At 54.4% G+C, this 11,111-nt stretch overlaps 1 pseudogene; it reads left to right on the top strand.

The window, feature by feature from the left end:
* Positions 1–10,047: 10,047 nt before the first annotated feature.
* LOC123100612 (xyloglucan endotransglucosylase/hydrolase protein 31-like) lies at positions 10,048–11,111 on the top strand (annotated as a pseudogene).

Genomic DNA, 11,111 nt, shown 5'->3' with positions numbered 1-11,111 from the left:
TACTTTAATGTTGCATATATTTTTTTTTTAGAAAAGGAGGAAGACCCCGGCCTCTGCATCTGGATGATGCATGCAGCCACTTTATTAATTATTCACACAAGACCTTACAAAATAATACAACAGTAAGACTAGCCAACGTCTATGCAACATCTGTCGCTACTCCTATCCAATTGATGAAGGGATGCCGATAGTCTGGGTCTAATACCAAACAGACCTTGCAGCCAAACATAACATCTAAGACCTGAGGTCTCATCCAGGACGCCTGTCGGATATGGGTCACTCACCAGTCCGGCGCACTATTCAACCAGGACGCCTGCCGGGTATGAGGCCGCCGCAGCCACCTGCCATCAATCCATCTTCAGAGCTGTTCTGCTGCATCTACCTTGCCCGGTCTAGCTGCCGTCGACGCCACCACGAGCCAGACCGCGCCACCCTCCTGCGCAAGTCCATCTTCGTGCATCGGACGCCGAGTCACCACAGCGCCATGCCGCCGAGACCCGCCGCCATCAATGAGTGAGATGACGCACCGCTCCACCAAAAAATCCGTCCTCTGGTCCCCTGATCACGTGTGTACCTCCAAGAATGACGCCCCCAAGGAGGAAACGACACCAGAGCGCGCCGTCATCCGATCATCCGATCTAGGGTTTTTCCCGAAGGTAGCAGATCAGGATGGAATCCGCAGATCCGCCAAGCTGCCGACGTGTCACACCCACCACTGCCGACCGCGACCCGGAGACCAAGCCCATGCTTGGGCCCAGATCGGGCCACGCCGCCGCCAAACCGGTGATGCCGCCGCCGATCCGGTCACGCCACCGCCGTCATTGGCGACTGCGACGCCCCCGATGGAGATCCGGATCGAGATCGAAGACGACCCCGACCGAAACCCCGCCACCAGCGCCGCCGCACCGCGCCACCTCCTCCTAGCCCAGTCGCCGCCGGATCCAGCCGTCCTCGCCTCCAGGAGACCAGCCGGACGAGGCACCCCTTGTCCCCGAACAGCCGACCCGCGCCGCCGCCACGAGGACCAGAGGAAGGAGGGAGAGCCCCGCTGCCGCCTGCGCCGCACGGGCTTTGCCCGGCGGGCGCACTCCGGCAGCGGCGAGGGGAAGGAGACGTTGAAGAGTGGGAGTCGCCGGCGGCCGATCTAGATCTCCTGAGACATATACAATAATAAATAATTAAGAACACAATTGTACGATCTGTCATTGCCCTCACAAGTGCCACAAGCCCACAATTTTGTTAGAATTGTGTCGAATATTATTGTACAAGTTAGGTTACAGTTGGACTTGGAGTCGTACGGTGTGTAGACAGGATATTGAGTCGTGTCCAAGTAGGACACTTGTATCCTAGGCCTCTCATATATATCGGGGGTAGACACACGATGTAATCTATGCCAACATAATAGCACGGGCACGCGGGGGAGCCGGCGGCGTGTGCGTCCGGGCGGCCGGGGTGCGGTATTGTGATGGTGTCATGGGGAGGAGCGCCCGTAGTCATGCCCCGGGGATGTAGCCATATCGGTGAACCTCGTTAACAAATCTTGATGCCGTGCTTGTGTGATTGCTTGGATCCTCGGTAGATCGACGGTGGCCTTGGATTTATTCTAACAATTGTTACTCACAATAATTTCCGCAAGCAGGCCCGAGAACAAAACAAAGCTATTTGTCCATGAATGAACAAAAGAAAATAAATTCAACTCTGCATGGATGCACCTTGATGCTCAAGTTCACATGGCTGGGTGTTTACAATAGGAGGCCACAAATTCTCATCAGACAGAAAAGATAAGAAGCTACAAATATCCCTCAAGCAGCAAAGTTCCATTCACCTCCTTGTGCTCCACATTCTTGAGTGCAAACGACTGGCTGCCACCAAACGCCAGGTCGCTTAGCCCTGAGCTCACCATCCAGGAAGGAGAGAGCTCCACAACAACCTTCTGCACCAGCTTGTCCTCCTGAAAATTCTTCAGCAGCGGCGCCAGGACGCCTCCGGCATCTCGGAAATCCACCAGCACACTGCACAGCCCTCGATCCGCGAGAAGTCGGAGGATGGACTCTAGGTTCATCTGGTCGAGGACCGAGACGCCGACTCCCGCTGGCTCCACGGCGATGGGACTATCGGCCAGAACTATGGCGTTAGATGCAGACTCTTCGTCGAGAAATGGGATGTGTAATTTGGAACCTTCTCCCTGCACTATGATGATGTGAAGAGGCTGCTTTGCCCCAGGCTGTCGTGATATTGGTAAGGTGGTCGCCTTGGCCATGTCGCTTGAAATTATAACTCTGTCGTATTCTTTCGCTAACTGTGAGTAGTATCCTCCTGGTTGATCAGCTCTGGTCCCAATTTGATTTATGACATTTCCGTTCATCGAGATTGTACTTCTGAGTTTAGTGTAACAGATAAAACATCAGCAGCAGCATCGCACATTGTATTCAAACAAAAAGAGCCAACAAACATGATATGCAGCCGTATGAAAACATCACTACACTATCTCCCCCTTGGAGTGTAAGACATATGATTTGGGAACTGCTCGACACCCCTAACCCGGGGTGTGGCTATCTCATTATATAGAGGTACCCAAGGGGTACAATACAATATACAGAGCCTACGTATATACAGTCTAACGCCCTCCCTCAATCTTAACTATGTCCTGAAGTACAAAGCAAGTTAAGATTGCGCCTATAGCCTACAAATTGTGGTTGTGGAAGAGGCTTCGTGAAGATGTCAGCAAGTTGATCCTTTGACGAGATGAACTTGATACAAAGTAGCTTCTGTGCAACACGTTCCCGAACAAAGCGATAATCCACCTCAATGTGTTTTGTCCTACCATGAAACACCGGGTTCGAAGAAAGATATGTAGCACCAATGTTGTCACACCACAGGACCGGAGGACGGGCTTGAGGAACACGCAACTCTCTCAACAGAGACTGTACCCATATGATCTCAGCAGTCGCATCAGCAACAGCTTTGTACTCAGCCTCAGTACTACTGCGAGACACTGTTGCTTGCTTGCGAGCATTCCAGGCGATCAAGTTAGGACCCAGAAATACCGCATAACCCCCCGTGGATCGCCTGTCATCTGGACTACCAGCCCAATCTGCATCAGAGAAAGCCGAGAGCTCATACGACGGTGCAGACTGAAGAAGCAAACCATAGGAGGCGGTAAGACTGACATAGCGCAAAATACGCTTCACAGCTGACCAGTGAGACGTCCTGGGTGCATCCAGAAACTGACAGACACGGTTGACTGCATAGGAGATATCAGGCCTGGTAATAGTAAGGTATTGCAGACCACCAACGATACTGCGATACTCAGTAGCATCATCAGACGAGAGAGAGTCACCATCAAGAGCAGACAACCAATCAGTGGCAGACATCAAAGTGTTAACATGTTTGCATTTGAGCATTCCAGCACGACGCAACAAGTCCAAGGAGTACTTTTTCTGAGTGAGAGTCAAACCAGCAGAGGACCGTGAAACCTCAAGACCAAGGAAAAAATGAAGAGCACCTAAATCCTTGACAGCAAAATCATCACGGAGAGCAATCACAAGGCGATCAGCAGCAGCAGCAGAGGAACTGATGAGGATGATATCATCAACATAAACCAAAGATACATCGTAACCTCAGGGCGCTGGAGGAGAAACAGTGACGTATCAGCAGTGGAGGGAGTAAACCCAAGAGCCCGAAGAACAGATCCAAGGCGAGCATGCCATGCACGAGGAGCCTGTTTGAGTCCATACAGTGCCTTAACCAGACGACAGAGATGATGAGGTCGTGTCGGATCAACAAAACCAGGTGGCTGACGCATATAAACCTCCTCCTCCAGAATGCCATGTAGGAAAGCGTTCTGCACATCAAGCTGACGAAGGAACCATCCACGAGTAACCGCAAGAGACAGTAGTAATCGAATGGTAGTAGGCTTGATGACTGGACTGAAAGTGTCTTCATAATCAAGACCATACCTCTGTTTGAAGCCCTTGGCAACTAACCGTGCCTTGTAGCGTTCAATGGAGCCATCAGCATGTCGCTTGACTTTGAAAACCCACTTGGAATCAATGACATTGACACCAGACACTGGAGGAACAAGACGCCAAATATCATTCTTTTGGAGGGCCTGAAACTCTTGTTCCATTGCATCACGCCAATGAGGAATACTCAGTGCAGCCTGAAAGTGACGAGGCTCTGCAGTGGGATCGGCAGCAGTGTGAGCCATACACGCAGCAAGCCACGCAACCGTCCCATCTGTGCGCTCCTTCGGACAAAAGACACCGGACTGGCTCCGTGTGCGAGGACGAAGCGTGACAGCAGGTTCTGCTGGCACAGTCGGTGCAGCAGAGGATATGGACGGCCGGCGCCGAGTCGGGCGAGCCGGGCTCACTGGTGACCGAAACAGGGCTGGTCGGCGACCCGGGCGCCAGAGCAGACCTGGCAGGAGCAGGTAACTGGACCTCCGGACCAGTGGCAGCAGTAGCCGGCCCGGGCGAGAGGCCCGCCAGTGGCCCGGGCGAACCACGCGAGGCTGGCGCTGGGGAGGCCTGCGAGCCGGGCAAAGCTGGCGCTGGCGAGGCCGCTGGTGCTGACGAGGCCAGTGAGCCAGGCGAGGCTGGCGCTGGCGAGCCCAGCGCCCGTGAGGCAGGCGGGGGAGCCTCCACAGGCGAGACGGGGACAGGTTGGCGGGTGCCGCCTGTCATGCATGGCGCATGCACGTCCCGATCAGGAAGCTCATCGGTGACCTGTTCATCAAGTAGCTCGAGCCGGGCACCGCGTCCAATACCTGCAGCATGATTAGGAAGCAACGCAGGGGCATATGCAACATCCACAAATTGAGCAGGCGTAGGTGTGGACACGGGCACCGGTGGTGTAGAAGTGGTAAAGTTAGTCGGAAGTGCACGAAAAGGGAAAACATTTTCATCAAACACAACGTCACGAGAGATGTAGACGCGGTTGGTAGGAACATGCAAGCACTTGTACCCTTTGTGAAGAGAACTATACCCGAGAAAAACACACTTCTTAGACCGAAACTCTAGCTTGCGCTTGTTGTATGGACGTAAGTGAGGCCAACATGCACAACCGAACACTTTGAAGAATGTGTAGTCTGGAATCTCATTAAGCAGAAGTTTAAGAGGTGTTTGCATTTTCAGAAGTCTCGAGGGAAGCCTGTTTATGAGAAAACAAGTTGTGGAGCAAGCATCACTCCAGAACCGAAACGGGATGGAGGCATGAGCGAGCAAGGTTAGACCAGTTTCAACAAGGTGACGATGCTTACGCTCGGCAGTACCATTCTGCTGATGTGTATGAGGACATGACACGCGGTGCAAAATCCCAAGTTTGTTAAAATACGAGTTGAGGTTGTGGTATTTACCCCCAGTCGGATTGGACATGGATGATTTTCTGCTTAAGAAGACGCTCAACGTGTGCTTGAAACTGAATGAAGACATCGAACACATCAGACTTACGTTTAATAAGATATAACCAAGTAAAACGGCTGTAAGCATCAATGAAACTGACATAATAATTGTGACCGCTAACAGATGTCTGGGCATGACCCCATACATCAGAAAACACAAGCTCAAGAGGATGTTTCACAACACGACTAGACTCTGAAAAAGCAAGTTGATGACTCTTGCCCTGCTGACAGGCATCACAAATAGTTTCAACAGTTTTATTGAACACAACTGGTAGATCATGACGATGCAAAACATGTTGAACTATGGGAGCCGCCGGGTGACCAAGGCGCGCATGCCAGTGTGTAGGCGACACACGAACACCACTGAACACCTGAGGGGAGGACGGCATGGAAGGTGGGCGCGGCGCATCAAGTGCATACAGGCCATGGCGAAGACGACCGCTAAGTAGAACGGCCCTCGTGTCCCGATCCTTGATAAAGAAACGAAAAGGGTGAAACTCAGCAAGGACATTATTATCACGAGTAAGTTGAGGAATGGACAACAAACTACGCGTAGCAGAAGGAACACGAAGGACATTAGATAGATGCAATGTGCGAAAATTGTGTGCAAGGAGAGAGGCCTGACCAACATGGGAGATGCGCATACCTGCTCCACTGGCGGTGTGCACCTGATCATGACCACGATATGGCTCCTGAGTAGAGAGCTTACCCATCTCACCGGTGAGGTGGTTGGTAGCTCCAGTGTCCATGTACCATGTAGGATCAACGAGTAAGACGGAGTACGGCCATGATCATGACTCGTCACGGCAGCGGCGGCCTGCTTGTCGTTCCCTTTGCCATTGTTGCCGAGGCCCAGAAAATCTTGCTTGTAGCGACGATGGCAGCGAGAGGCAATGTGGCGCTCAAGGCCACACAACTGGCAGGCCTGTTGGGCACCACAAGAAGAACAACACGCCACCGGCCGGTTACCACCTGTGATGGTCGGAGCACTACCCCGCGAGGCCGGTTGTGAAGGCAGCGCCGGTCTGCCTCCTGAAGATGATGACCGTTGGGGCTTGCCACGAGTTGCGGCATTGGCGGAGGCGAAACTGGGGGAGGCTCGGCGCGCCTTAATGCGCTGCTCACGGCCAAGCAGACGTGCATAGAGCTCACGAGGTGGAAGCGGGTCATCGCGGCCATGAACATTCTCGATGAGATTGTCATAATCATCATCAAGCCCTTTAAGCACGAAGGTGGTGAACTCCTCATCCTGCAGCGACTGGCCAACTGAGGCCAACGTGTCGGCGAGACCCCGCATCTTGTTGAAGTAGTCGGTGATGTTGAGGTCACCAAGCTTCGTCTCACCCAGCTCGGTGCGTATAGAGTGAGCACGCGCCTGAGACTGAGAGGCAAAACTGGTGTGAAGCGCCGCCCACGCCTCCCGGGACATAGCGGCGAAGATGACCAGCGACGAGACGCTCGAGGTGAGCGAGGACTGGATGGCGGAGAGGATGGCCTGATCCTGAGCCACCCAGGTGTGGTACGCCGGGTGGTGAGGGGGCGGACACGGGATGGATCCATCAATGTAGCCCTCCAGATAGCGACTCCGCAGAAGAGGGAGCACCTGGGCACGCCAGGACAGGTAGTTGTCCGGCGCGAGCTTCACCGGCAGCAGATGCGAGAAGTAGAACGGCGCAGGCACCGTGGCCGAATCAGCATGGGCGTGCGGCGATGCATACAGGCCCATCGACGAGGCCGCCCCAGGATGTACTGGATACGCCGAGTAGGGTGGGTAGGATCCGGAGGAAACCGCCCGGGAGCGCCGTAGTGTGTCGCGGGGGTGCCGTAGTAGGGTGCCGCGGGGACACCGTAGTTTGCCGCAGCTGAAGCCACGTGCGGCGAGGCAGCGGCAGCTCCGTGCGGGTGCGGGGAGGACGCCAGGTAGGGTTGAGGCGGCGCGGGCGCCGAGTAGGGTTGGGGCGGCGCGGGCGCCGAGTAGGGCAGCGGCGGCGGAGCGCCGTAGTAGTGATGAGGCGGCGACGGCGCTCCATAGGGTTGGGGCGGCGCCGGCCAAGACGACGGCGGCGGTGGCCCACCATAGATCGCAGGAACGCCGCCCGCAGGAGGAGCAGCGCCAGAGGGAGCACCGATCGGAGTGGCGCCGCAGTCTCCCGATCCGATCGGGGAGCGAGGCGACGACGAGGCACCGTAGGCCATCGCGAGAGGCTGCGAGGCAAGGAACGGTGAGGCAGTGGCGAGGGCCGACACCGCAGCGGCGGCGGGAGGAATCGAGGTTGGCGCGACGGCGGCGGTGGCGGCGGCAGCGGAAGACATCGTAACCTAATCTGATACCATGTAAGACATATGATTTGGGAACTGCTCGACACCCCTAACCCGGGGTGTGGCTATCTCATTATATAGAGGTACCCAAGGGGTACAATACAATATACAGAGGCTACGTATATACAGTCTAACATGGAGCGTCTGGGGCGGCGCGGGACGACCAGATCGCAAAGAGGCATCGGGCTAACGCGGGGTCTGACAGCACGGCGGGCGAGCATCTTGGCGGCGGCGTGTTGCGGCGCCGGCGACGCGGGCGGCAGCTGCGGCTTGGGTGCGACTCCATGGCGAGGTGGTGGCTGCGTGGTCTTCAGATCGGATGGTCACGGGCGCCGCCATGTTCAGGCCGGATCCATCTGGATCTTGTGCTTGGATGTTATCAGCCGGCGCAGGTGGTGGTCTACGCCGGTGGCCTCGTCGGATCGTTGGATTCGGCGCTTGGAGATCTACGGCGGTTGTCCTTCTTGATCCTCCTTCCTGGTGGTTTGAGCCCCATGGCACTTGCATCTCTGCTGGTCTCGGTTCGTCTCGCTGTCGGATCCGGAACAGTCGGAGGTTTGGTGGTATAGGTTGGGGACCGGAGGAAACTTTGGCCGGCTGGTCTGGCCGTGCATCGGCGGCGTCCCTGGACACCGTTACCCTCCCTGGAGGCGCAGCCGAGGTCCCTCCTATCCACATCCGAATCCCTCCCGAACGAAAGTCCAAAATTCAGTCTGGATTGGGCGGCGGGGGCGCCCTGCGTGTCGTAACCTCCATGGAGGCGCCGTCTTGGGAGGCTGAGATGGTCGGGCGAGAGATGCTATGGGTGGTGGGCGCCACGTGGCTCCAGCAGCGGCGACGGTGTGAGCTCTGGGGGAAACCCTAGATCTGGGTCTACATGGATTCTACCTGGTCCGGATTCATAGTGGGATTTGGATCGACATGCTTCCGTAGGGTCGTGAAGTCGTAGGATTCTAGCAGTCGAGTCAGGATTCTAACTAGGATTCTAACTACCTTGGTTACACCTAGGGCTAAGCTAGCTTCAGTGATGCACTATGATGATTTTCTATACTTTATAAGAATGAATTGAAAGGGTTGTTGTTACTAGGCCTAGGGATATAACCCTAACTGCTCTAGGCTTGTCTTCGTCACTGTACGCTGGTAGTTCATTGTCCCCCTACTCCTCCACCGAAAGGTGAGGAGGCCGCGCTGTACTGGATGGAGCTCTAGGTTTTCTTTTTCGTTTTTGATCTTTAGTAGGGTTACGCGGCATCACTGATCTAGCAACTAAAGTTTACGTAAGCCTCCCTATCTCCCATGTGTTGGATGTGGTGGCGGCGATGGCTTGTTGGTGTAGATTCATGTCAGCCTATTTGGTAGGTGAGGTTAAGGTTTGTCGTTCGTGGTGGCGCCCATACCTTTCCTTTGCAGTTTGGTCATTGCCCTCCTCTATGTCACATACTCACATTGTTGCGGTTTCTGGTGCCACGTAAGGCCTTTGAATTTGAAGGTTTGGATAGAAAAATAACCCCTCTTCGGCTCGGAAGATCGCTTTGCTTATCGCTACTAGCTTCCACATTGGTTCTGTGGATCTTTCAGCGGCGACGGCTTCAATAGTTTTTTTCTCTAGGGTCTATCTAGGGTATATCTAGATGTGATCTAGTTATGCACATCTAAGTGACTTAATCAAACATAAAAAGGAAAAAAACATACACCCATCCGAAGCTTCGCGTAAAATCCATGACATAGGACTTAGATGTGCAATATTTAGGGCACATCTAGATGTGATTTAGCAAAATGAATATTTGCATAATATCAATGGCATAGGACTTAGATGTGCAATACTTTGGGCACATCTAGTTTTATTTATCAAAATTTTCTTATTTATTTTTCACCTTACATAAAATGTTTTTTATTTTTTCATCTGCAATGATCCATCCGGAAAGGGTGTGATTAGGTCTCAAGTGAATAGTATATGAGAAGAAAAATGAAAAAAAACCGAAAAAAATATATACGAATCTCCGTGCAAGATAAAAAGAATATAGCATCGAGATTGAGACATAACGAAGTCTCAGTCGACTGGGACTTACCAAACTGATCTAGAAATGTTAAAATGTTCTTTCATGGACAAAATTGTGATCCAGCCTTTCTTGGTTGTCATGTGTAATCAAGATAATATTTCTTACATGGTGTTCATGTTGCTCCTGCAGCAAATGGTTCTCATGTTGTTTGTTCTCACTCAGCAAGTTGGCTCATTATTGCACATACATGATTCTTCATGTTATACTCCTGCAGCTGCAGAGCTGGAGAGCACGTTGCCGGAGCGGCGCTGTCCGGCACATCAAAACCGCACCACCTCGCTCCCACTCCTCCGCGCTCTACTATCCACCACCATGGCGTCCGACTCCGAGTCCAGCGACGTCGCGCCGGACGACCAGCACGAGCACCTGCGCCCCGAGGGCACGGAGCCGCTGGCGAGCATCGCGGTGGACTACATCCCGGACGCCTGCCGCCACGCGCCGGCGTCGGGCGAGATCCACGTCACGTACGACCAACGCGGCGGGGCGCGCTGGCGGTCCCGCAGCCGCTTCCTCCCGGGCGGCGCCGTGGCAGCCGCGGTCCGCGCCCCGGCCGGGGACACTGCGGGGCTCAACTACAACCTCTACCTCTCCTCCCTAGAGGGCTCCGGCGACATGGACGAGATCGACTTCGAGTTCCTCGGCAACGACAAGCGCGCCGTGCAGACCAACTTCTTCGTCGCGGGCTGCGGCGGCAGGGAGGCGATCCACGACCTCCCCTTCGACTCCTCCGATGGCTTCCACCACTACGCCGTCGCCTGGGGCGCCGAGGCCATCGAGTGGCGCGTCGACGGGGAGGTGCTCCGGAGGGAGGAGCGGCGCGACGGGGAGCCCTGGCCGGAGAAGCCCATGTTCCTGTACGCATCCTTCTGGGACGCGAGCGGCGTCGACGAGGGGCGGTGGACCGGCACGTACCACGGCCGTGACGCGCCCTACGTCTGCAGCTACAGAGATGTCAGGGTGCCCGTTGCGCTCTCAGCGGAGGAGGAAGAGGAAGAAGAGTGACAGGATGATGCGGACGCCGGAGATGAGGCTGATGCGGACGCCGCCACCTGCGGCGCTGCGGAGGAGCATGATGTGGATGCCGGAGCTGGTGAAGATTGGATCTCGGCGTTGTTCCGTCTCTGATCGTGCCACGAGCCATGTGGAATTACTCATGGCACGGCTTGGTCACGAATGTGGTTTGGTTCAAGTGTTGCAATAAAAGATGCATGAATTATTTGCTGTGAAGGAAAAACAATGACAATACACACAGTTTATTTGAATAACTACTGTATATTTTAATGTTGCATGTGTATACATAATATAAATAGAGTGAAGCCATAACGTTA

The sequence above is a fragment of the Triticum aestivum genome, chromosome 4D (assembly GCF_018294505.1).
Source record: "Triticum aestivum cultivar Chinese Spring chromosome 4D, IWGSC CS RefSeq v2.1, whole genome shotgun sequence".
Lineage (NCBI taxonomy): Eukaryota > Viridiplantae > Streptophyta > Magnoliopsida > Poales > Poaceae > Triticum > Triticum aestivum.
This window is presented reverse-complemented; position numbering and strand designations above follow the sequence as displayed.